The 23,943-nt window shown below is 40.4% G+C and overlaps 1 protein-coding gene across 1 annotated transcript in view; it reads right to left on the reverse strand.

Moving 5' to 3' along the window:
- Positions 1 to 23,943, reverse strand: part of LOC136880312 (uncharacterized) — a 1,092,102-nt gene that overhangs the window by 743,956 nt on the left and 324,203 nt on the right. Inside the window, exon 3 of the mRNA XM_068229157.1 lies at positions 7,369 to 7,409. The gene's annotated coding sequence lies outside the window, so the exon portion shown is untranslated. The remainder of the gene's footprint in view (positions 1 to 7,368; positions 7,410 to 23,943) is intronic.

Genomic DNA, 23,943 nt, shown 5'->3' on the forward strand with positions numbered 1-23,943 from the left:
ATGGATGAGTAAACCGAGAATATAAATGCACGTAAAAAGTTCAATAATTAATTTAAGCCTACACGAAAGTGGATACATTATGTCGTCTAATTCTAAGCAAAATCCTAGTTATATGTTCTCTCATGCAGAGATATCTTCAGAGAACATTTCTCTCGAAGAGTAATTAATATTAGTAAGTGCGGCCAGTATCCAGTATTCGGGAGATAGTGGGTTCGAACCCCACTGTCGGCAGCCCTGAAGATGGTTTTCCATGGTTTCCTATTTTCACACCACGCAAATGCTGGGGCTGTACCCTATTAAGGCCACGGCCGCTTCCTTCCAACTCATAGCCCTTCCCTGTCCCATCGTCGCCATAAGACCTATCTGTGTCGATGCGACGTAAAGCAACTAGCAAAAAAAGAAGAAAATATATTAGAACGGGAAACTGTATGTAAAATTGACTTCAGGATATTTCGACACTCATGATCATAAGCACCAGAACACCTTGAAAGACTAAAGATAAGAAGTTCATATTTACAAGACATGTGCATTGGTATGTTCTAAAGGACTGATTAGCAAATGAGCCATGTCGGCCCTCAGGTTCAAGGTCCACACCGATATATCGGCGCACCATCACCAACTGGTGAAACGTGCCTGCGGCTCTCGCTGTCACTATAAATCAAAAGTAGTGGATCAGTGTGACTTGAGTAGACGTGCAGGGTGCCTCGCAGACGTATGCGAGAATCGTACCGTCAAATGAGTGAGCTCGAAAGAGGGCGCATTATTGTCATGCATCTATCCGGGAAATTGCTGCTCGTGTGGCAGTGCAACTGATGTGTACAGAATGGTTCACAGAAGGCCCTAGAACACGAATAAATGGCTCTGGTCGCACCAACAAGAACGACCCTCCCCGCCCCTATGAAGAACGACACCCCATTCGAATGGCATTGCAGGACAGATCTGCCACCTCCTCGGTTCTGGCGTAACAGTGGAAGAGTGTAACACATCGTACACTATCAGGAGTGACAGTCCGTCGCCATTTATTACGGTCTGGGTTATCGACACCTCGTTCACTTCTCCGCCTACCATTGACTAATGTGCATAAACATGCTTGACTGTAATGGTGTATGGAAGAACGTCACTGGGGACAGGAATGGAAGCAGATAGAGTTTTTGGACGAATCCAGGTTCTATTTAATTTAATTTCCGGGTTGAACCGTGTTGTAGTTGTTTGCACATCACGTACAGTTTGCCGACATTTCGAATACATTGCAGTATTATTTGTCAAGGTGACTGAAATACCCCTACTCGATCCGAGGTAATCAGAATTTCTGCCTGGGAGACTGATTACCTCGGATCGAGTAGGGGTATTTCAGTCGCCTTGACAAATAATACTGCAATGTATTCGAAAGGTCAGCAAACTGTACGTGATGTGCAAACAACTACAACACAGTTCAACCCGGAAATTAAATTAAATAATTCTTCACACCATGGAAACTTCACTTCTAAGAATCCAGGTTCTGTTTGCTTGAAAATGTTGGCCGCATTTTGATTCGCCGCAGATAGGGGAAGAGGCGTCACATTGACTGCATTCGCACAAGACATACAGCACCAATTCAAGGCCTTATGATGTGCGGTGTTATTGGGTACAACCACAAATCACAGTTGGTGCGTGTCCAGGGCACTGTGACAAGTCTGACCTACGGGAATGACAACTTGCGACCCGTAGTCATACCCTTTCTGCACGACACCCCAGATGCCACATTTCAGCAGGACAAAGCGTGACCACATGTTGCTGCAAGAACACGTCCCCTCTTGTTGTCACAGGATGTCAGACTGTTGCCTGGCCCGCCCGATCACCGGACTTGTCAGCAATCGAAAATGTGTGGGTGCGGTGCTGTGACGCCATGCCAGCCACCAAAGATGAACTGTGGAACCAGGTGAATGCACCATGGATGGCTATACCCCAGGACGCCGTTCGCGTCTTATACACGTCGATGCCATCACGCATGAAACAAGTTATCAGTGCCCATGGAGGATCCAGTACCTACTAGGGAACAGAACACTTGCTGAACCTAGGTGGTTGAAATGCCAATCATTTCTGCAGAACATACTAATGAACATATGAACTTCATATCTCTAGTCTTTCAAGGTGTTCTGTTTTTTATGGTGGTGGGTGTATTATTCATTTCTTCTTTTTCAAGCGAGCGTCAACGGTTTGTGGGGTAATTTATGAGTTCTAAAAAAGAAAATTAGCCCTTTACATTGCCCTTTGTGCACGTCCAAACACTGGAAACAAATACCACACAAATTCACTACTGCCTTCTTTTGTCCTTTTAATTGCTTATTTCGTAGCACGGGGAGCGTTCGTTCTTTTCGACAACATCGCCCGCTCAGACAAGTATTGTTCTTGGAAATAGAACTTAATGCCTCGTTACTGAATTAGTTCGTGTGTCGTCCAGTTGATTTTATCTACTTCACCATCAACCTACGTGATATTACATTGAAATTAACAGCTTGAGATATTTCGGTTGATTAACTTGCTGATCCTATTGAGAATACATGATGAGCGGATACTCTCCCAGGAACTGAGAAGAAATATGTTACTCATCACATTCCTACCCCATTAAAACAGTACGTTAAATATGGACTTTTAATCACTGAATTTATGAGAGGACGTATAAAATACAGGAATAATGCAGTTTTGCTCTTGTATTCAAAACAGCGAATGAAATCTTGATATAGCCGACTTCAATAGCACAGTCACTTATTTGTAACCTTTCTGCTCCCATCATTGCGGATTTGGTCCCAACTTATGTTGTGTCGAATTTGTATATAATGATGCTGGATTTAGGATGTTAAACTAAGAGTATTTTCTTTCCTTGGAATTGCTTGTTGTACTATTGTTATTGGGTAATTATGTTTTAACTTTAATTTATTATAGCATGTAATGTTAAGCTAGTAGAAAGCTCAACGTATAGTATTGTAAGCCGCAGTGTTAAGCACTGGAAATTCTTAGCCTAAGTTGTACGTGTTTGTATGATGATGCCGGATTCAGAACGTCAGCTAACAGTCTTGTTCGTTTCTTGCAGATTTTCCCACACCTGTGGGGTCGCGAGTGCGAACTGCGTCGCACATGTGGATTTGGCCCTATTTTACGCCCGGATGCCCTTCCCGACGACAACACTGTATGGAGGGACGTAATCACTATTGCGTGTTACTGTAGTGGTTGGTGGTGTAGTGTGTTGTGTAAATATGAAGAGGAGAGTGTTGCGACAGACACAAAAACCCAGTCCCAGAGCCAGAAGAATTAATCAGAAGCGATTAAAATCCCCGACCCGGCCGGGAATCGAACCTGGGACCCTCTGAACCGAAGGCCAGTACGCTACCATTCGGCCAACGAGTCGGACTGAATGTCAACTAATAGTATTTATTGCAATATAATCCTTCCATGGAATTGCTTGTTGTACTCTTGTTGTTGTTGTTGTTGTTGTTGGGTAGTTGTTTTTAACTTCATTATTACACTGCTGTAAGTATCCATTACCGCCGGGATATTTACCAAGTGTGATGTATTAGTTAATAATAATAATAATAATAATAATAATAATAATAATAATAATAATAATAATAATAATAATAATAATAATTGAGGTTGAAATCGTTTGAGGGTGTTAAATATATCTAATCCGGTGTCGCTGGCTACCGAAACGTTAAACAACTGCTGTAAGACAAAATTACACCCACGTTTTTTAAAACATACAGCAATTGAAGAGACTGCGCTATTGTGGTGAGCACTGGTTTGGCTTCTAACTTGACAAGAATAATTCACTATGCTGGTCGTAGTAGCTTATCCGCTGCCCTATTTTCCTGTTCATTATTATACCAACTCTTGCATTTCCCCTGTTTGGTTTTGTGTTGATAATTCGGTAGTCACCTGATCAAAAATCCTGTTCTTCCTGCCAACGTACTTCACTTATACCAACTACACATAACTTTAGTCTATCCATCTCCCTTTTCAGATTTTATAACCTACAATGATTCAAACTTCTGATCCACGCTCCGACTCGCAGAATGTCAGTATCCATCTTCCTGATGATCACCCCCTCTCGTGTAGTCCCTATCCGGAGATCCGAATTGGGGACTGTTTTACCTCCGGATATTTTACCCGGGAGGTAGCCATCATCACTACATCATTCATACGGAGAGAGCTGCATGTCCTCGGGAGTTAATTACGGCTGTAGTTTCCAGTTGCTTTCAGCCGTGTAGCAATATCAACACAGCTAAACCATGTTGAGTATTATTACAAGACCATATCAGTGAATAATCTAGACTGCCGCCCTTGTAACTTCCGAAAGCGTGCTACTCACCTTTCGATGAACCATTCCTTAGTCTGGTCTCTCAACAGATACCCATCCGATATGGTTGCACTTGCGGCTCGGCTGTCTGCTTCATTGGGACAAGCAACTATCCCCAGCGCGGCAAGGTCACATGGTTTAGACTTATGAATAATAATGTCAGAGAGTTCTAGATAATATTCTCAGTCCCCAAGAAGAAATATCTTTGGACTTCAATAAGAGAACACACGAAAATGGAACGTTATGGAAAGCGAAGGCTGTTCATACTTAACAAAAGACTTTTTGAATAGAGCACATTAAGCACTCCGTGTTCTTAATCTGACCCTAGAGGAAATTAATCTCAGCTTTACCTGAGCTAAGAGACATTTAGGTCACGTAAAATTACGATTTGCGGTCTGTAGTCGCCTTTTGAGACACACTGTTGGCTTTTGGGCACTGGTAAGAGTACTAAACTGTCCGTGAATTTGACTACAACTAGCTTGACCTTGAACCTTATCGCTCAATGTTGCCATCACTGCTTCACTTACATCGTGATTCTTGTTCCTCTACCCTCTTGATACTACTGGATGCCTTTCGCGATTTTACCTCAGTGGATACCTATTTCGGTAAATTTGGAAAAATATGAGGTATCGCTCGTTGATTTAATTTCCACCTCACAGGAGGAAGTTCCACATTTTCACCGTTCACAACGAAACATTCCGTCTTTATAACTAAATCTGCCGAAAAATGCAGGTCACATATCGTCGGCTTACTTCTAAAACCTCGTATGTTACAATGTTCTTCCTAGCCATTATATTCCCTAAGACTGGTCACGCCTCCCAGCCACATATTTATATGCAATCCATCAGAACCTTTTTTGTAGTGTTCATTTTCCTATGCTAGTATGTAAAGGAAAATGGACCTTACCACACCGTATTGTAGGGATGTTGTTTCAAGGCGAATTTTAGCACTCCTACAGTTTAATGTATGTATGGTTCATTTTCCTTTCACTCTCCCACAGGAAAATGAACACAACGAAAATTGTTCTGATGGACTGTACATCCATATGTGGCTGGGAGGCGTGACCAGTCTTAAGGAAGAAAATGGATAGGAAGTGCATTGAGAGATACGAGGTTTTAGAAGTAAGCCCTCGATATTCTGCTTTCGGCTGATAATTGCTTATCTTTCCACGGAATAACTCTCGTCCACTTCAAAAAAAGATAATTTTCTTTTGGCGGTATACAAATTCGTCTACCATCAGGCTTCCTTCCGCAACCCGATTTACAACCAGGAATGAAACAATAGGACATTTTCTCCAAAGAATAGAAAACTAGTTAATCGCACACACAAACTTATCCACAGATAGCAATACAGACTTTCGGTAAATATCTTAACAAACCAATTCCCTACCGGGCGAGTTCGTTGTGCGGTTAGGGGCGCGCGGCCGTGAGCTTGCATCCGGGAGATAGTGGGTTCGAATCCCACTGTCGGCAGACGTGAAGATGGTTTTCCGTGGTTTCCCAGTTTCACACCAGGCAAATGCTGGGGCTGTACCTCAATTAAGGCCACGGCCGCTTCGTTCCAACTCCTCATAGTACAAAATGGAACAATTTACTTGAGATTAACAAGCAGCTCCTCAGTTATAATTACGTACTCTGAGTTGACCTCGAACCAGCTGTCAGAGCAAAGTAAAAATTCCTGACTTGGCCGGCAATCGAACCCGGGATATTCGGGTAGGTGACAGACACGTTACCCCTACATCACGGGGCTGGCAAGAACACGGAAATAACAAACAATTTTTTTCCTCTGTTGTTTAACATTTTTGTAACAAGTTATTGCAAAGTTATGAAAACTTTTCAAGTTTCACTTTTGAAAGTATTATAACATATCACCAACTCACTTGGGTATTAAGGCGACGATGGGATAGGGGAGAAAGCGGCTTTGGCCTCATTTAAGGTATAGACCCATCATATGACTGGTGGGAAAGTGGAAATCCATGGAAAACCATCTTCAGGGCTGCTGACGGTAGGAATATCCCATCATATCCCGAATGTCGACTCACACCGAACAGTGTAGTCAAGTCACTCCGTTTGCAGTTTTGGAGACGGTTGTTAATTTTCTAACAAAGTTCAGGTAATTCTCGTGTGCCGTGTGATCATTCCTGCCCTATTCTAACATTTCCCGTCGCAAAATACAGACCACATTCTGATGTTTTCCAACCGGCAGACGACAATCACCACCTCCGACTGGAAGGGAATACAGTGCTGTTGTGGACTTGTCTACGTCGGTGAGACGGGCGCTCCTTAACCTCAAGCCGGAGAGAACCTTTCCACCAACCCTCAAAATAAGCTCTAGCTGAGCAGACATTAGACTGCAACATCTCAATCTTTTAGCTTCAGAGAGTCACTTGCACCAGAGAAAAGGCAGCTAAATAATTACAAAAATACTCCTGACTTGAAAAAGTCTATTCACTAAGCAGTAAAATATACCGAATTGCAATGATCAGCAGATAAATTGAAATAAACGGTTTTTCTTCGCTTTTACTTTCTTCCTCTCTTGATTTGAAAGATTGTCAGGATTGAGAAAGCTTAAAATATTATATCAACCGGATAAAACATTAATTGAATGTTAAATGTTTAAACTTCAATCTAGAAAACTACAAAGATAAATGCATTTTGCTATGAACGACGGAAAAATACAAAATAAGAACAACAATGGAATAACTAAAAAATTAACAATTGAAGGTAGAACATAAATAGGAAAATTATTGACGCAATAAAAGGAGTCCAAAACAGGAGAACCTTGCTGTGTAAAACACAACGATATACTGTTTATATGGGTAAGTCCACAGTTATTAACGTTCCAAAATATTACACATTATATTATTCCATACACATATTCACACAATGCCCATCAAGTATTATTTTCGAAAACATAAGAAGGTTGATAATTGTTGAATGCATTCTGAACAACATATAACACCATCGTGTGAAGGTAACGATTGGCACTTCCCGTTCAAACAACATTATGGGTATGAAATATACAAGCACACTTACCGAAAATCGTTCGCTTGACTTGAGACTCATTACGCAAGAATCTGAAAGAGGAAAAAATATTATCGGTATAAGAATGCACATCATCTAAATTATACATCTGTACACTTCCTGATATAAAAGCAGTGCGTACTCTTGTACGAATGAATTAATTTGAAACTTCGCGATGATCTTAGGTTAAATATATTTCTTGTCTTACTCTTTCATATACATTTGACCAAAACACGCTTCTCCAATAAATTTGCGTAGTTCTATTACTTTAGGAAGTTTCAAACAGTGTGAAGGGCAATTTTCAGCAAATGTTATCATTTAAAGTCTATGTAAAAGACTGGATGAATATACTTTTATTTTCAGCACGTAGATTAACCTTCCAGTGCTGACATGACCGAAAATCTCTGTGCTAAAGTTCCTCAGCAAATTCGTTGTTCTTTTACTCAGGAACTTAAGAAATTTACAGGACACGTCTTTTGTCATCAAGCGTAGAATAATGAACCTTAATCGGGGAATATTCGAATTACATCATCTTAACGTTCGTTTATATACCGGTGATTAATGATATCATACATACAGATTTTTATATACCATTTCGACATTCCGCATTTAGTCTTACCGGACGAGTTGGCCGTGCGGTTAGGGGCGCGCAGCTGTGAGCTTGCATCCGGAGATAGTGGGTTCGAACCCCAATGTCGGCAACCCTGAAGATGAATTTACGTGGTTTCCCGTTTTCACACCAGGCCACAGCCACTTCCTCCCCATTCCTGGGCGTTCCCCACCCCTTCGTCACCATAAGACCTATCTGTGTCGGTGTGACATAAAACACATTATTTTTAAAAAATATTCTCAAAAGATCTGTGATTTACTTAGTGTCAGCAGTGTACTGTAATTGGAGCCAATGCTCTACTTTCTTCTCATTGGATCTCCCTTAATTTGAAGCCACTTAATATCGTATCTGATCATAATCATCTAGCTTAACTACAGCAGCATCATGTCATTATTCTCCTAAAATATTTCCCTCCTCTATTTACCAACAAAACCGGTTCATTCTCCCAGAACCATCCAGAGTATCTATTCCTGACCTGGCTTCCTCTTTTCATTACGAAAGCCCTCTTGTAATTGTTCCCACCTGTCTTTAAAAATAAAATATTACTCCAGTTAGTCTCACGTCTGCTACTTCAGCTAACACACTTTTCATTCCCATAATCAGAGGCTGGTCTCATATCAAAGTGATGATGTGATAATTTCCGCTTTAAATTCACTTCGTTTTACAGAATGCAAAATATGAACTCACTCCATAGGTTTAACATTAATCTCATTTTATAACCATCCTCGGGAACAAGTGTACATTTAAACCTGAAAGGTGGGTAACGCAATTGGAGAGGGCAGCAAATACAATGCAAAGACATTCTGAAATTGTTAGGATACAGAGTCTGATCGGCCGATGTAATGACGTCTTGTCTACGTGAGTTCACGTCATTTTGACGGAGAGTGATGAAGGCTCAAGCCTGATAAAAAATGATTGTAGGAAACAACAAAACAATCAGAAAACAAATGAGTGCCAGGCTCTAAAATTAATCGTAGAAGGAATTTTGGTATGTTTTATGCACCAGTATCGTGACAGAGATTATTATAGTTCTAGAATAATTGTTGGTTTCTTTAGCTATGTAATAATCCATAATGTGCAATACTGATGAATAATCGTTAAAATCACCAGCGAGTAAGTAGTATTACGGTGATGGTGGTATCCATAACGATTATCACCATCCTTGAAAAATGTGCATACTAAGGACTTATAGTTCACCTACTCTACTTAGAAATTTACTCTCTTAGATTTCTCCTCAACCAATAGTCTGTTTCTATAGTCTCCAATCAAAATCTTATTAAGCAAATTAGTATAAATTTTAACCCTCTCTGTGTAACCATCCGCGAAGGCTAAGCTTACAGTACGTGACTCCATTTCTGATGTTACTGTACATTTTTTGCAGGAGCTGCGCCATTTCTGACTGATGAAGTCATCTTTCTAGAGTTTAAAGAAATACCTTAAGTACATTATACTGTAGGAGTGCGTAAATAAGTCGTTCAAACATACATTCCTAGAGTGCGGTGCGGTAGGATTCATTTTCCTTTATACATAAGCAAAGGAAAATGAACACAAAGAATGTTGTTCTGATGGACTAAATATCCATACGTGGCTGGAAGGCGTGACTATTCTTATGAAAATAATGCATGGGAGGAGCATTGTGAGATATAACCTTTTGCCCGAACAGCAGCGAATTTACACTTAAAGGATTAATATTCAAAATAAGAAATCAACTCGCAGTTCAATTGAAAACTGATTTTGTTATTAGATTGTCCGATTTTATTATTCGTAAGGTTATTGTATCCCTTTGACCATTGAACGTTTCGTCTGTAGTAAGTTCAAACGCATGCGTGAAGTTTTATCCACGAGAATGATGTTTCTCTAAAAGTAATTAGTTCCATGTAATCAAATTCAACTGTAATGAATCGGAAATGGCATGATAACGAATAGGTGGCCCTCAGATTGAACATTGTAGCAAACACATTCAGACCCACTGATAGAGCAATGGAACAATTGAGCAAAAGTACGAGAACTGAATTCATAAATGTATGACTACTGTGTGGTGATAATAATAATAATAAGAAGAAGAAGAAGAAGAAGAATACAGTAATAATAATAATAATAATAATAATAATAATAATAATAATAATAATAATAATAATAATAATAATAATAATAATAACTTCTTACGTCCCACCATCTACGTTTACTTTTTCGGAGATGCCGAGGTACCGCAATTTTGTTCCGCATGAGTTCTTTAATGTGCAAGTAAATATGCAGGCACCAGAATGACTTATTTGAGTTCCTAAAAAATAACAACGGACTCAACTGGGTTCGAACCCGGCAACTTGATCTTAGAGCGTCAGCGCTCTATCGCCTGAGCTACCCAACCCGGAGTATTACGAAGAATAAATGGCTACGTTTAAGAACGTGTTTCTACCTTTGTCTACGAAGGGAAGTAAACATTTTATGTTGAAATACGTATTATACCCTAATAGCTAAGAGTCAGAGCAGAGTGTATACTTCAAATTCACGGATACAAGAGAAAACTGTCCGAATTGGAAATCGCTCAATCAAGATAAGGAAGGACTAGATTTGAATCTGTCCCCAGCACTCCATACACCTATCTCATCAATGATGGAGTGTGTGTGTAACATTACTTTAACTAACGTAGAACTCATGCGGTCAGACGTAAGAGTGCCGAAATTGTGACTTGCATAAAGATTATTTAATATGTCAGCAAGCTTCCTGATGCCGTGTTTCGTCAGTAATCATGCTTGGTCACCTGGAAACAGCAACCATCAGCGCCGTCTCAGATTTAAAGGCCAACTCTCTCTGCTGGAATTAAATCCCAAAATAATGTGAACAGAAAGCAACTGTCCAAGGAACAACCGGTACGCAACGCTTAGAGTGAAACCTGGCTTAATGCCGTATACACGGCCTCTAGAGGAAGTACACAGATCACGTTTCAGGAGCGGAATGCTCTGTAGACCAACTCCCAAGCTCAATCAACCGAATGATTGAAAATACAATAGGCCTATCGTAAACGGTGGACTGCTGCATTTGAAAATTTGTAGTGAAAGCATTCAGACAGAGGAGAGAACGATTGTGTCTGCCCGAAAGAGGGTTGTCGATAAAACAAGGGCCCCGCCCTTTTATGTCTCCTCTGATTGAAGGGGTCACGGAGATATTTCGTTTAGTCAGGGGAGTGGGGGAGTGAGTAAACTGATGCATCAGCTTTAAAAAATAGAGTTTTAATCATGTTTTCGCAACAATGTGTTTCATCAGTTTTTCCATACACGTACAGTATACATTATGTTTGAGAATGGGAAAGTAGTATATTCTGATGTGTGAGTAATACCTTCCCCACATTGCGATTCGTTTCTTGACAGTACCTTTGTAACCGTTATGGTACTAATCTTATAATACTCACAAAGTAACTATCCATGGAATCCTACCTCGAAACCTTTCTCAGCGAATGGACAATTTGTAGAAAGATCATACGTATAAAAGACCAGGTGCGATTATCAGCATCAAGATACAGAAATAAAGACTGAAGTCTCAAGTATGAAACGGGGATGAATTTGAATTTCCCTGGTTGATAGTTTTCTTGAACGGGCGACCACAGAGCACGACACTCGAGCTATCATACGTGATTCCCTTCACTGAAGCAAACTGAATGGTGTTCAATTTACACTCGTGACGGGTTTCTTCTTGCAATATTTCCATATATATTTCATGAACATGCAATGGAATTTCGCATCTGACAAGCTTTGCATAAGGAATCCATTCTCGTGGCGAAATTTAAGGACAGTTTTCTATATTAGATTATTGGTAATTCAATTTCCTTAAAGTTTCATTACACTTTCTGGAAGAGAAGGTATATATCACGACCTCTAGCGGCAGAAGTGTGTTAAGCAGGTGCTGAATGAACCATAAAACTATACTATATAACTATATGCTATATAACTATATACTGTATAACGAACATGAAAGCCGTTATTTAAATGTGAACAGAAAATATGAAATGTTTGTTAGGAATGAAACGGTTGAGTATTGTAGTAGGTTAGATGTTCTTCTTCTATACTGATACTGGTAGATATGAATCCTGGTAGAATCGATTTACTTTAGAGTACTTAGGCCTATATGACAGAGACAAGCGTCCATAAAATTTGTACGCGTTAAAGGAAGTTATTTCAGGGCACAAATATGGCGCTATTCAAGCGAGTGTAAGGATGCCAAACTCATTGGTTAATTACAGTTGTAAATGTGGAGTTAGATACTTTCTCGGTTTCCGTACTTTCAGGTAGATATCTTCAGAATTACTTTTGTGAACTCTGAACGAAGTTAGTGACTATTTAGCGCTGTAGTAGGCTATATAAAGTAGTTTAAACTGAAATGTAGACAGTGCAGGATGGTAATCTCTGGAAGAAATGCCGGAGTATTATTCGTCTCAGTTTTAATGTTTACATTTAAATATATTAGCATTATTATCATTATTATTATTATTATTATTATTATTATTATTATTATTATTATTATTATTATTCCTATTGGCTTTACGTCGCACCGACACAGATATGTCTTATGGCGACGATGGGACAGGAAAGAGCTGGAACTGGGAAGGAAGCGGCCGTAGCCTTAAGTACGGTACAGCCTGGTGTGAAAATGGGAAACCACGGAAAACCATCTTCAGGGCTGCCGACAGTGGGGTTCGAACCTACTTACTATCTCCCGAATACTGGATACTGGCCGCACTTAAGCGACTGCAGTTATCGAGCTCGGTATTATTATTATTATTATTATTATTATTATTATTATTATTATTATTATTATTAGTAAGCGTGCCCACGAAGTCGCACGAATGGAAAGGTAATTATGAATAAAAAAAGCTTACGGTGCACGTCTTGCTTAATTAAGGGGCTAGAAAAACTATTGTCTTGATTATCGTGTACTTTATATGCTTTGAAGGTACCGAAGAGTATGTGATTTGGTGATATTCGTATATTGCAAGTTTTAATTAAATTCATTTTGACAAGTACTAGGTTCTACAGCTCAGATATCATACTAATAGCCGAAAGCCATTCTAGTGCTTAAACCTCTGGAAGCAGATCGCATGGCCGTCCAGAAATAAGACATGTGGTACTGAAGACTAGGGATATAGCCTAAAATGTCTTGCTGTTGAACCTCGTCCAATTGGTACTCCTCGAGTGATAGTGATGACGATGCTGATGATTCGGAAAATGACTGGTTCACTACCGAGACATACAACCTCAATACTCCCCGTAATAAAAGTTTGTAGTGTACGTCATTTAATATACTTCTCTTTGCCCAGGTGCTCATTAATTCGTATAATTTTGTATCTATCATATTACTTTACTATGGCTGGTTGGTTTAATTTAATTAATATATAACTATATACATAACTGGAGTTTCATAATGTTTTATTTTTATCATTTGAAAATTCACCTTGACCGACTTTAAACTTCGCGATTTTATTAAATTTTTGTCTAGTTTCCTTCACCCAACTTTTCTTACATGTATGTGATGTCTTATCTTTAGCATGATATGCGTATTTGATGCTGTATTTACGATAGAGCAAGAAAATTCAACACTACCGCTAGAAATTAAGATGAGAACAACAAAATCGTGACCCTGTTCACATCAATTGAAGTATAATTTCACGCGTTATCGGTTGGTTTAATCCGTTTTCTAACTGATTGGTTCTCCCCATTAGCGTAGTAAGGTTCAGGAGCACGGTCTGGTAACAGCTACCATTAATGATCATCTGACATCTCGCTGTAATGGAAGGATATTGATTGCCCTCTTAACTCCCTAACCACATGAACCACAGGATGCCGTTCTAGAGGCCCTGTCCTTGCCACTAAATGAGCGAAACGTTTCTTTGAATAATACTATGAAACTGTTCATTTAATACGTCAGGCTATTCTGTTTATTGTTCCTTCAAGATTTCAAGTAGAAAATAACCCACTGAGTACTAATTATGTAAATTGAGGTGAAATACATGTCTTGTGCAATGAGGATGGCAAGCTGGATCTTTGCTGCCGAAAACTTTGGGTTTGTTCTCTTACCGTTCAAATTATTTTTAATCTTAGACTAAGGGCTAAAAGAGTGTTTGTTCGGCCTCTTGAGGTCAACTGAGCAGCTCCCTAACATGAGAGGCGGTACAGCACAGGCGTCATGCTGACCATGGCACACTCCATTATCTCTCGGCTGTCTCTCTGGGTAGTATAAATGGTGCATTATGGTAGGCTACTTGTCACGAGTATCTTCCGGTGTGAACAGATGTAAATTTGAAATCAAATTCAGACACAGAATTCGTCAATTCGTCCGACTCCTTCGTTGAATGGAGAGCGAAGTGGCCCTGGGATTAGACTGTCCAGGGTTCGATTCCATCTGCACCGGAGGTTTTAACCATGTTTGCTTAGTTCATCAAGGTCGAGGACTGAGTGGTTTTAATTGTAATACAACACAGCACACTATCAAACACCGCAGAAACACGCCATAGGGAATACATCCCTCCATATAGGATCGGCTTTAGGAAAGGAATGTGGCGGCAATAATGAGCTTAACACTGCCAACCGCAGAAAGATGGAAAAAGGTGAGGAAGAATACTAAGAAGAAAAAGAAAAATAAGAAGTAATTCCTTCATTTTTTTCTAGACTGATTAATTTTAATAAAGTTAGGCATACGCTGAATTAGTAAATGGTGTATTAAACATTCACTGAAATAATTTTTCTTTGATTTCCGTTTTCTTCATACGTTTCAAAATAATTAATATAGATTTGGAAAGAAATATTGACCTTAGAAAGTTGATATTAAAGGCTTTCATTTATATTTCAGCAATTTATCAAACATAAATATTAAGGAATTCTGCTCGGAGACAGCGTTACTGGCCCCTGAACCATGGATACACAATAGCCTGTCCCCGTCCCAACCAATCATCGCCAGTCGCACTTTGTCGTTCGCACCTGTAAGAACCTCAATGTAAAACGAGGATGTTTATATAAGTAACGACCATAATACTGTAATAGAGTTCAGTGGCGGTTCGTGACATTTTACTCTGGCAGGGCTGTGCCGGCATCTCTTTTCCCTCCCAATCGGTCCACTTTTCACTGACCCGCATGACGATATTTTTAGATGAAATTTAATAATAATAATAATAATAATAATAATAATCCGATGGCACTGGCTGAATAGAAATCTTCTTGTTGCACTACAACACTACAGTAAATAATGAATGAAGTACAGTACACTTAAGAAAATGGAAATTGCAACACCATGAAGGCATTGGTCGTTTGTATTGATTTTCGAGATATGGAACGATGCCATGTAGATATGTAAACGATCAAAGTTTCAGACCCTATGGATTGTTGCTATAGGTCTCCTCACGTGATTGGTCGCGGTGGAATCCACTCCAGTATACGGACTCTGGTGTAGCGTACTTGACTTGCAGTCTGTGCAGTGAAGTGTTCTCCGTCAAACATGCCTCGACGACAGAGAAGAGCACGCTATCAACAACTGTCGCCGTTTGAGAGGGCTCGGATAATTGGGCTGTGTGAGGCTGGATTATCGCTAAGGACTGTCGCTGCACGTGTTGGCCGACAGGCATCTATGGTACAACGTGTATGGCAGCAGTGGACAAATGAAGGTACCCACACTCGTTGACCTGGCACAGGCCCAGCGCGACAGACAACTGTGAGAGAGGATCGCCGCATCATTTAGATGGCCCGGATGGAACCCCATGCAACAGCAGCGCAAATTCGAGCAGCTGTGGCACCCCACGTTACACAACAAACAGTTGGTAATCGCCTGCGTGCAGCTGGCTTACGAGCCCGTGTCCCTGCAGAAGGTGTTCCATTGACCCCACAACAGCGACGTGTAATGTTGACCTGATCGAGAAAGGTCGACGTTGGTCGACGAATGGCATAGGGTCGTCTTTAGTGATGAATCGCGCTTCTGTCTTGCCCGCAGTGATCGCCGGAATCGTGTGCGCCGACTTACCGGGGAGAGGGGCCGCCCATATCTTATTGTCGAGGGGCACACAGGGCCAACACCAAGAATTATGACCTGGGGAGCTATTGGCTTTAATGTGAAATCACAATTAGTGTTTAATGAGGGCACTATGACTGCTCGACATGTTTATAAGGTACTCAACCCAGTGGTTGTCCCTATGATGGCGAACATTGCTAATGGGATGTTTCAGCAGGACAATGCCCGGGTTCACACTACACGCATCTCCGGAGAAGCTCTCCACGACATCAGAGACTTAGAATGGCCCGCCAGATCCCCGGACCTCAGTCCTATTGAGCATGTGTGGGACATGATGGGTCGACAACTGGCCAACCGTCCTCAGCCACCCACAACTCTGGAACAACTGACCCGTGCAGTGCAGCAAGCATGGGCCACAATTCCTCAGGAAGCGATCCAGGCCTTATTGACTCCATGCCTCGACGAATTCATCAATGTATTGCAGCTCGTGGTGGGCACATCCTGTATTGGTTGTTGTCCAAACTTGCTGTCAGAGGGACCTGAAAGTGTAATAATCGAATCACAACTGAACACTCGTCCTGCATGTTCAATTGCAGCAATGTAGCACCACGCCTTCTGGGTGTTGCAATTTCCATTTTCTTCAGTTTTTATACACACACATTAACACGCTATAAGCCACTGCAATCACGACTACTATGGCACCGCAGTGTTTCACTGATCACAATCACAAGCGACAATAACGACATAAACGGAAACAAATAAACAGCGCACGCCCAGATTTCTTTCATCTTGCCCAAATCTCAAAGCATTAAGACGTATTTTACAATTTGACCAACCTATAAATAGTGCTGTCAAATTATGGTTACATTTTTGATCTTTATCTTAGCTTCTTTATAGAAATGAATTGTTTAAATGGTCAGTATAATGGGATTCATTTTTTTGTGAAATGTTTTGGAATTCATCTCTAACAACAATTAATCTAAGACTTGGGAATAAAAGCCTATGTACATCGTAAAGTGGTTAGCGATGTAGTCGCGGACTCTGCCGGACAGACCATGCACCCGCCTGCACTCTTCCTTCCCCTGACAAGCCCATATCGTCTTTTCAGGCTTCTCCTGCTCTCAACACGCTTACTAAAATCTAGGAACCTACTGAGGGCTCTCCTGCCAGAGCCCGACCACCTCATGACTAAAGGGAAAACATCGTGCTTGCTGCGACGGACTGACAGCCTTTGCCATACCTTTGGAAATAATAAAGCGAAATGTTTACAGCCAAAAACATAACTGAATAGCACACCACCATACGTTCGCTTCACTACATTTATCCATCTATTTATGCAGTCAGTTACAAAGTGAAATTTTTCGTAAAGGCGGAGGGGCGGCGCCCAAGAACCCTTCATGCACGAACAGCCACTGATAGATTTATTATTCTCTATTTCACTGCGTGTTACTGCAATGGCTGAGCCAGTGAAACGGTGGGAAGTATTTCATAAACAGGCCAGGGAGCTAATTTACAAAGTGTACACGTTCTTCAAGCAGAAAGCAGACGCTGGGTGTCCCCTGTGTGACGTTGCCAAACCTCAGAAGTGTAAGGCACTTGCATGTGGTGATGCAGGAGTACGGAAATGAAATGACGTATGGCTTTTACTGCCGGAAGTGTCCGAGGACGTGTTCGACTCGCCAGATGCAGGTTTTTTGAATTGACGCCTATAGGTGACCTGAATGTCGTGATGACGATGAAATGATGACGAAGACTACACATAGACCCAGATCCCATGCCAGCGGAATTAACCAATTATGGTTAAAATTTCCGACCCTGCAGTGAATCGAACCCGGGACCCCTGTGACCAAAGACCAGCACGCTAACCATTTAGCCATGCAGCCGGACAGAAGTATGTAGTGTGAAACGAATAGTTCAAGAGGTCAAGTTATCTGAACAGACAAGTGGGAGTGTGCAGTTTAGATCTCCAGGGGGGGGAGGGAATCACATAGTACCAAAACGAGCAACCATAATATTTTACGCCGTAAACTATCCGAGTTTTATGACAGAGGTGAGTTCCCTACAGCAAAGAAGTTAGTTAGTGTAGTGCATGAAGCTACTGCTTTTAGAGGAAGTTCTCCTTCTATGAGGTGAATGTTAAAACATGCAGCTTTCAGGTACATAAAATGTGATGATGGGAGGAAATTTTTACTGGAATGTAGCGATATTGCTGCTACTTCCCGAATTGCATTTCTACGGAAAACACACAAAATTCTAGAGAAGAGGATTCACAACGTCTATTACTGATGTTTGTTGTTTAAAGGGTCATCGGCCCACGTATATCACTTAGATGAGACCTGGGTTACCCAGAACCACACAAGATCGATGATTTGGGTTTGAAAAATTTCAGTAGGCTGCCTCATTATATGCCATGCCGGTTCCGATTCAACTGGATTTGTTTCCCAGAATAAATTAGTGTTCAGGGCGACATCGAAATTGAAACATTTTTGATTACCATACTGAAATGAACGGGGAAACGTTAGAGAATGGTTTCTGAACCACCTGTTACCTTATATGCAGCCCGCATCTGCCATTGTAATGGAAAATGCGAGCTATCACTCCGTCGTATTGGACAAGCCTCCTTCAAGAAACGCACGGAAGAAAGATATCATTACATGACTAAGTAGTAGCAATATACCGCATGACGCAACACAAAACCAGGGCCGAAGTATTGCAGCTCGTAAAGAAGGGCAATGGAAAAACGTATGAATTTGACACCATAGCACATTTGACACATAGTCGCAGGATGGTGCGATTACCACGTTACCACTGTCAGTATAACCCTATTGAGTAGGCATGGGCACAAGTGAAGGGGTGCGTTGCAGGAAATAATACCACATTAAAATTGCCGATATTAAAAGGTTAACTCACAAAGCGATAGCTCGAGTCTCGATTGCGGATTGGGAAGTCCGCGTACGTCACATGGACAAACTGCAAAAAGAGGACTTCCATAAAGAATTGGTGAGAGACAATTTAATGGAGTCGATGATCATCACTGTAGCAGAAACAACCAGCAGTTCAAGTTTTGGTTCCGAATTCAGTGATTCTGACAGTTCTGACAGTTCAAATTCACCAGGTGCGTACGTAGCCTAATGTTGAATAAGTTGTTCAATTTCTTAATTTTATTGGTTTCCTATCTGCAATCCTTTATATAACGCATATTATGATGTAAAAGGTAATAATGAGGTATGGTCTCTGCAGAGGCCTGGTGCAGATTTTTTCTATTAGAAGGTATTATTATATGTATAGGTTAAAGGTTAAAAGTGAAAGCCACAAATATAACTACATAGCCTAAGATATTTACACTTTTCAAATAAAATCCAAACACTACGAGACTCACATATACTGTCAACTTACCAAGAGAGTGAAGATAAGGTATAACATATTAGATAGTATCTTGCCAGTTATATTCGTGTTTTTCTTCGTGTACGGCAATCCTTTCGATACTTAAGCATTTAACCAAACGCAGTGTAGTGTAGATACATTGTAGTATAGATGCAGTACATTTAGATAGTGCCGTATCTGCCTGCTATATTCGTGTGTTATTTTTCGTGTGTATCTATTAGACCGTAATACTAATAATAATTTGTCTAAGCATTTAGCTTCGTTGGTAATCTTTGAGTACAGTAGTTCTTGCAAATTTCATTTCTGTTGTGCTTAGTTTAGTGATATACGGTACGGTACCGGTATCGTAATTAGGATACGTCTGAAAGTAGTTTAAAATTACTGTAGTGTACTGTACAGTAGTAGATGAGTTATATCCTATTAGAATTTAGTGTGCTTATTTTATTATTGTAAAATATTTGTGTAGTACTGGTGTAGTACAGGTATCCGTAGAAACTCGTACTAAAATACTGTTGTTGTAATTAGGATAGGCTTAATTGCAGTTTGGAATTGTGTAGTTCTTGTGTATTACTTTCGATATTCAGTAATTAACAGCAGTTTTTATTCTGTTAGGGGTTGTAGGATTAAAAAAGCACGACTAAGTAGTATTGTAGTGTAGTTGTATATTAATTACCTTATTGTGTGATCTTTGAATACTATCCCAGACAATATATCCCTCCGTTCATTTATTTTTTGCAAATAAGTTATTTTATTTTTAATTTCATTTTTTCCCCCGTAAAGAATGGCTAAGGAGCGCGTGTGTACTTACTGTGGGTGTGGCGAGGCATTGAGAGGTATGAGGGAGGAGTTGGAAAGTTTGAGGGAGATAATTAGGATTCTCACAGAAGACAGGAAGGAAGATAGGACTCCCTCAAACAATGTACAGGTTACAGTAGGTGTACAAGAGGGAGGGGAAGGAAAGGGAGGAGTTGTAGAAGACAGGTGGTCTAATGTTCTAAGGGGAAGGAGATTGCAGGCTAAGGACTCTATTCAGGATCAGAATTCAGGACAGGTGTCTGCGCGAAATCGGTACGAGTCACTCCAGGTAGAACAACAGAGGGAAGATGAGGGACAGGGAACTGTTGCTGATATGTGTGGAAGTAGGAGGAAGGGAATGGTAGGAAAGGAAAATGTAGAGTAGAGGATAGGAAAAGACAGGTGGAACAGAGTCATGGGAAGGAGAAAAGGGAGGAGGAAGTAGCTTCTGCAGCTATCAGGAAAAATAGGGCTGACCAGGAGTGGAGGGGATCAAATGAGGGGGTAGGGTTGAGGCTCTGGTCATGGGGGATTCCATCGTTAGACACGTGGGGAAAGTGTGTGGAGGAAAGGGTACCAGGGTAGAGTGTTATCCAGGAATTAGGTTGAGGCAGATGTTGAGGAAAGTAGAAGAGAGGGAGGAGGGGAAGGAGAAGGTGGTAGTGTTTCACGTTGGTACCAACAACGTAAGGCAAGCTGATATAAGTACCAACCTAGTTGGAGATGTGTGGGATCCGGTAAATGCAGCACGGGTGAAGTTTAAGAAAGCGAAGAATTAGTGGAATACTGTGTAGAAGGCATACTGACTGGAGGGTGGTTGGGGATTTAAATGAGTATGGAGTGGGTATGTGGGAAACTGGGAGTGAAATTTCTAGATCCTAATGGGTGGGTAGGAGATAGGGATCTGCGCTCAGATGGCCTTCATTTAAACCGCAGTGATACATATAAGTTAGGAAATTTGTTTGGAAGGGTAATAGGGAGGTACATTCAGGGAAACGGGATGGCCTAGGGAGCGGTGATAAGGGAACAGGGAACTGGAAATCAAGTAGGGATGACATAAAATTGTTAGTGTTGAACTGTAGAAGTATTGTAAGGAAAGGAATAGAATTAAGTAATTTAATAAATATATATTTACCAGATATTGTAATAGGAGTTGAATCATGGCTGAGAAATGATATAATGGATGCAGAAATTTTCTCACGGCACTGGAGTGGGTATCGTACAGATAGGATAGGAATGGTGGGAGGAGGAGTGTTCATTCTGGTGAAAGAAGAATTTGTAAGCTACGAAAAAGTTAAAGATGAGACACATGAAATTCTAGGTGTAAGGCTCATTTCTAAAGATAACAAGCAACTTGATATATTTGGAGTGTACAGATCGGGAAAGGGTAGCACTGACGCGGATTCGGAATTATTTGATAGGATAGTCAGCTATGTGGGAAACGACATGGAAAGAAATGTGATTGTAGCGGGAAATCTGAATTTGCCAGATGTCAATTGGGAAGGAAATGCGAACGACAGGAAGCATGACCAACAAATGGCAAATAAGTTAATATGGGAAGGACAGCTGATTCAGAAAGTGATGGAACCAAACAGAGGGAAAAATATCCTGGATGTCGTGCTGATAAAACCAGATGAGCTCTATAGGAAAACTGAAGTAATAGATGGTATTAGTGATCATGAAGCTGTTTTTGTGGTAGTTAAAAATAAATGTGATAGAAAGGAAGGTCTTAAAAGTAGGACTGTTAGGCAGTAACATGTGTCTGATAAAGCAGGCATGAGGCAGTTTCTAAAAAGTAACTATGATCGGTGGAAAACGGTAAATAAAAATGTAAACAGACTCTTGGGTTGGTTTAAAGAAATTGTTGAGGAATGCGAAAACAGGTTTGTACCATTAAGGGTGGTAAGGAATGGTAAAGATCCAGCTTATTATAATAGAGAAATAAAGAGACTAAGAAGGATGTGCAGACTGGAAAGAAACAGAGTTAGAAATTGCTGTGGAAGTAAGGAGAAATTGAAGGAAATTACTAGAAAATTGAATCTAGCAAAGAAGGCAGCTAAGGATAACATAATGGCAAGCATAATTGGCAGTCATACGAATTTTAGTGAAAAATGGAAGGGTATGTATAGGTATTTTAAGGCAGAAACAGGTTCCAAGGAGGACATTCCAGGAATAATTAATGAACAAGGGGAGTGTGTATGTGAGGATCTTCAAAAGGCAGAAGTATTCAGTCAGCAGTATGTAAAGATTGTTGGTTACAAGGATAATGTCGAGATAGAGGAGGAGACTAAGGCCAAAGAAGTAACAAAATTGACATTTTATGATAACAATGACATTTACAATAAGATACAAAAATTGAAAACTAGAAAAGCGGCTGGAATTGATCAGATTTCTGGGGATATACTAAAGACAATGGGTTGGGATATAGTACCATATCTGAAGTACTTATTTGATTATTGTTTGGTCGGAGGAGCTATACCAGATGAAAGGAGAGTTGCTATAGTAGCTCCTGTGTATAAAGGAAAGGGTGATAGACATAAAGCTGAAAATTACAGGCCAGTAAGTTTGACATGCATTGTATGTAAGCTTTGGGAAGGCATTCTTTCTGATTATATTAGACATGTTTGTGAAATTAATAACTGGTTCGATAGAAGGCAATTCGGTTTTAGGAAAGGTTATTCCACTGAAGCTCAACTTATAGGATACCAGCAAGATATAGCAGATATCTTGGATTCTGGAGGTCAAATGGACTGTATCGCGATTGACCTGTCTAAAGCATTTGATAGGGTGGATCATGGGAGACTACTGACAAAAATGAGTGCAATTGGACTAGACAAAAGAGTGACTGAATGGGTTGCTATATTTCTAGAAAATAGATCTCAGAGAATTAGAGTCGGTGAAGCTTTATCTGACCCTGTAATAATTAAGAGGGGAATTCCTCAAGGCAGTATTATCGGACCTTTATGTTTTCTTATATATATAAATGATATGAGTAAAGGAGTGGAATCGGAGGTAAGGCTTTTTGCGGATGATGTTATTCTCTATAGAGTGATGGATGTGTTGCAAGATTGTGAGCAACTGCAACGTGACCTCGAAAATGTTGTGAGATGGACAGCAGGCTATGGTATGTTGATAAACGGGGTTAAAAGTCAGTTTGTGAGTTTCACAAATAGGAAAAGTCCTCTCAGTTTTAATTGCTGCGTTGATGAGGTGAAAGTTCCTTTTGGGGATCATTGTAAGTATCTAGGTGTTAATATAAGGAAAGATCTTCATTGGGGTAATCACATAAATGGGATTGTAAATAAAGGGTACAGATCTCTGCACATGGTTATGAGGGTGTTTAGGGGTTGTAGTAAGGATGTAAAGGGGAGTGCATATAAGTCTCTGGTAAGACCCCAACTAGAGTATAGTTCCAGTGTATGGGACCCTCACCAGGATTACCTGATTCAAGAACTGGAAAAAATCCAAAGAAAAGCAGCTCGATTTGTTCTGGGTGATTTCCGACAAAAGAGTAGCGTTACAAGAATGTTGCAATGTTTGGGTTGGGAAGAATTGAGAGAAGGAAGAAGAGCTGCTCGACTGAGTGGTATGTTCTGAGCTGTCAGCGGAGAGATGGCGTGGAATGACATAAGACGCATAAGTTTGAATGGCGTTTATAAAAGTAGGGAAGATCACAATATGAAGATAAAGTTGGAATTCAAGAGGACAAACTGGGGCAAATATTCATTTATAGGAAGGGGAGTTAGTGATTGGAATAACTTACCAAGGGAGATGTTCAATAAATTTCCAATTTCTTTGAAATCATTTAG

Source organism: Anabrus simplex, chromosome 1 (assembly GCF_040414725.1).
Source record: "Anabrus simplex isolate iqAnaSimp1 chromosome 1, ASM4041472v1, whole genome shotgun sequence".
NCBI lineage: Eukaryota > Metazoa > Arthropoda > Insecta > Orthoptera > Tettigoniidae > Anabrus > Anabrus simplex.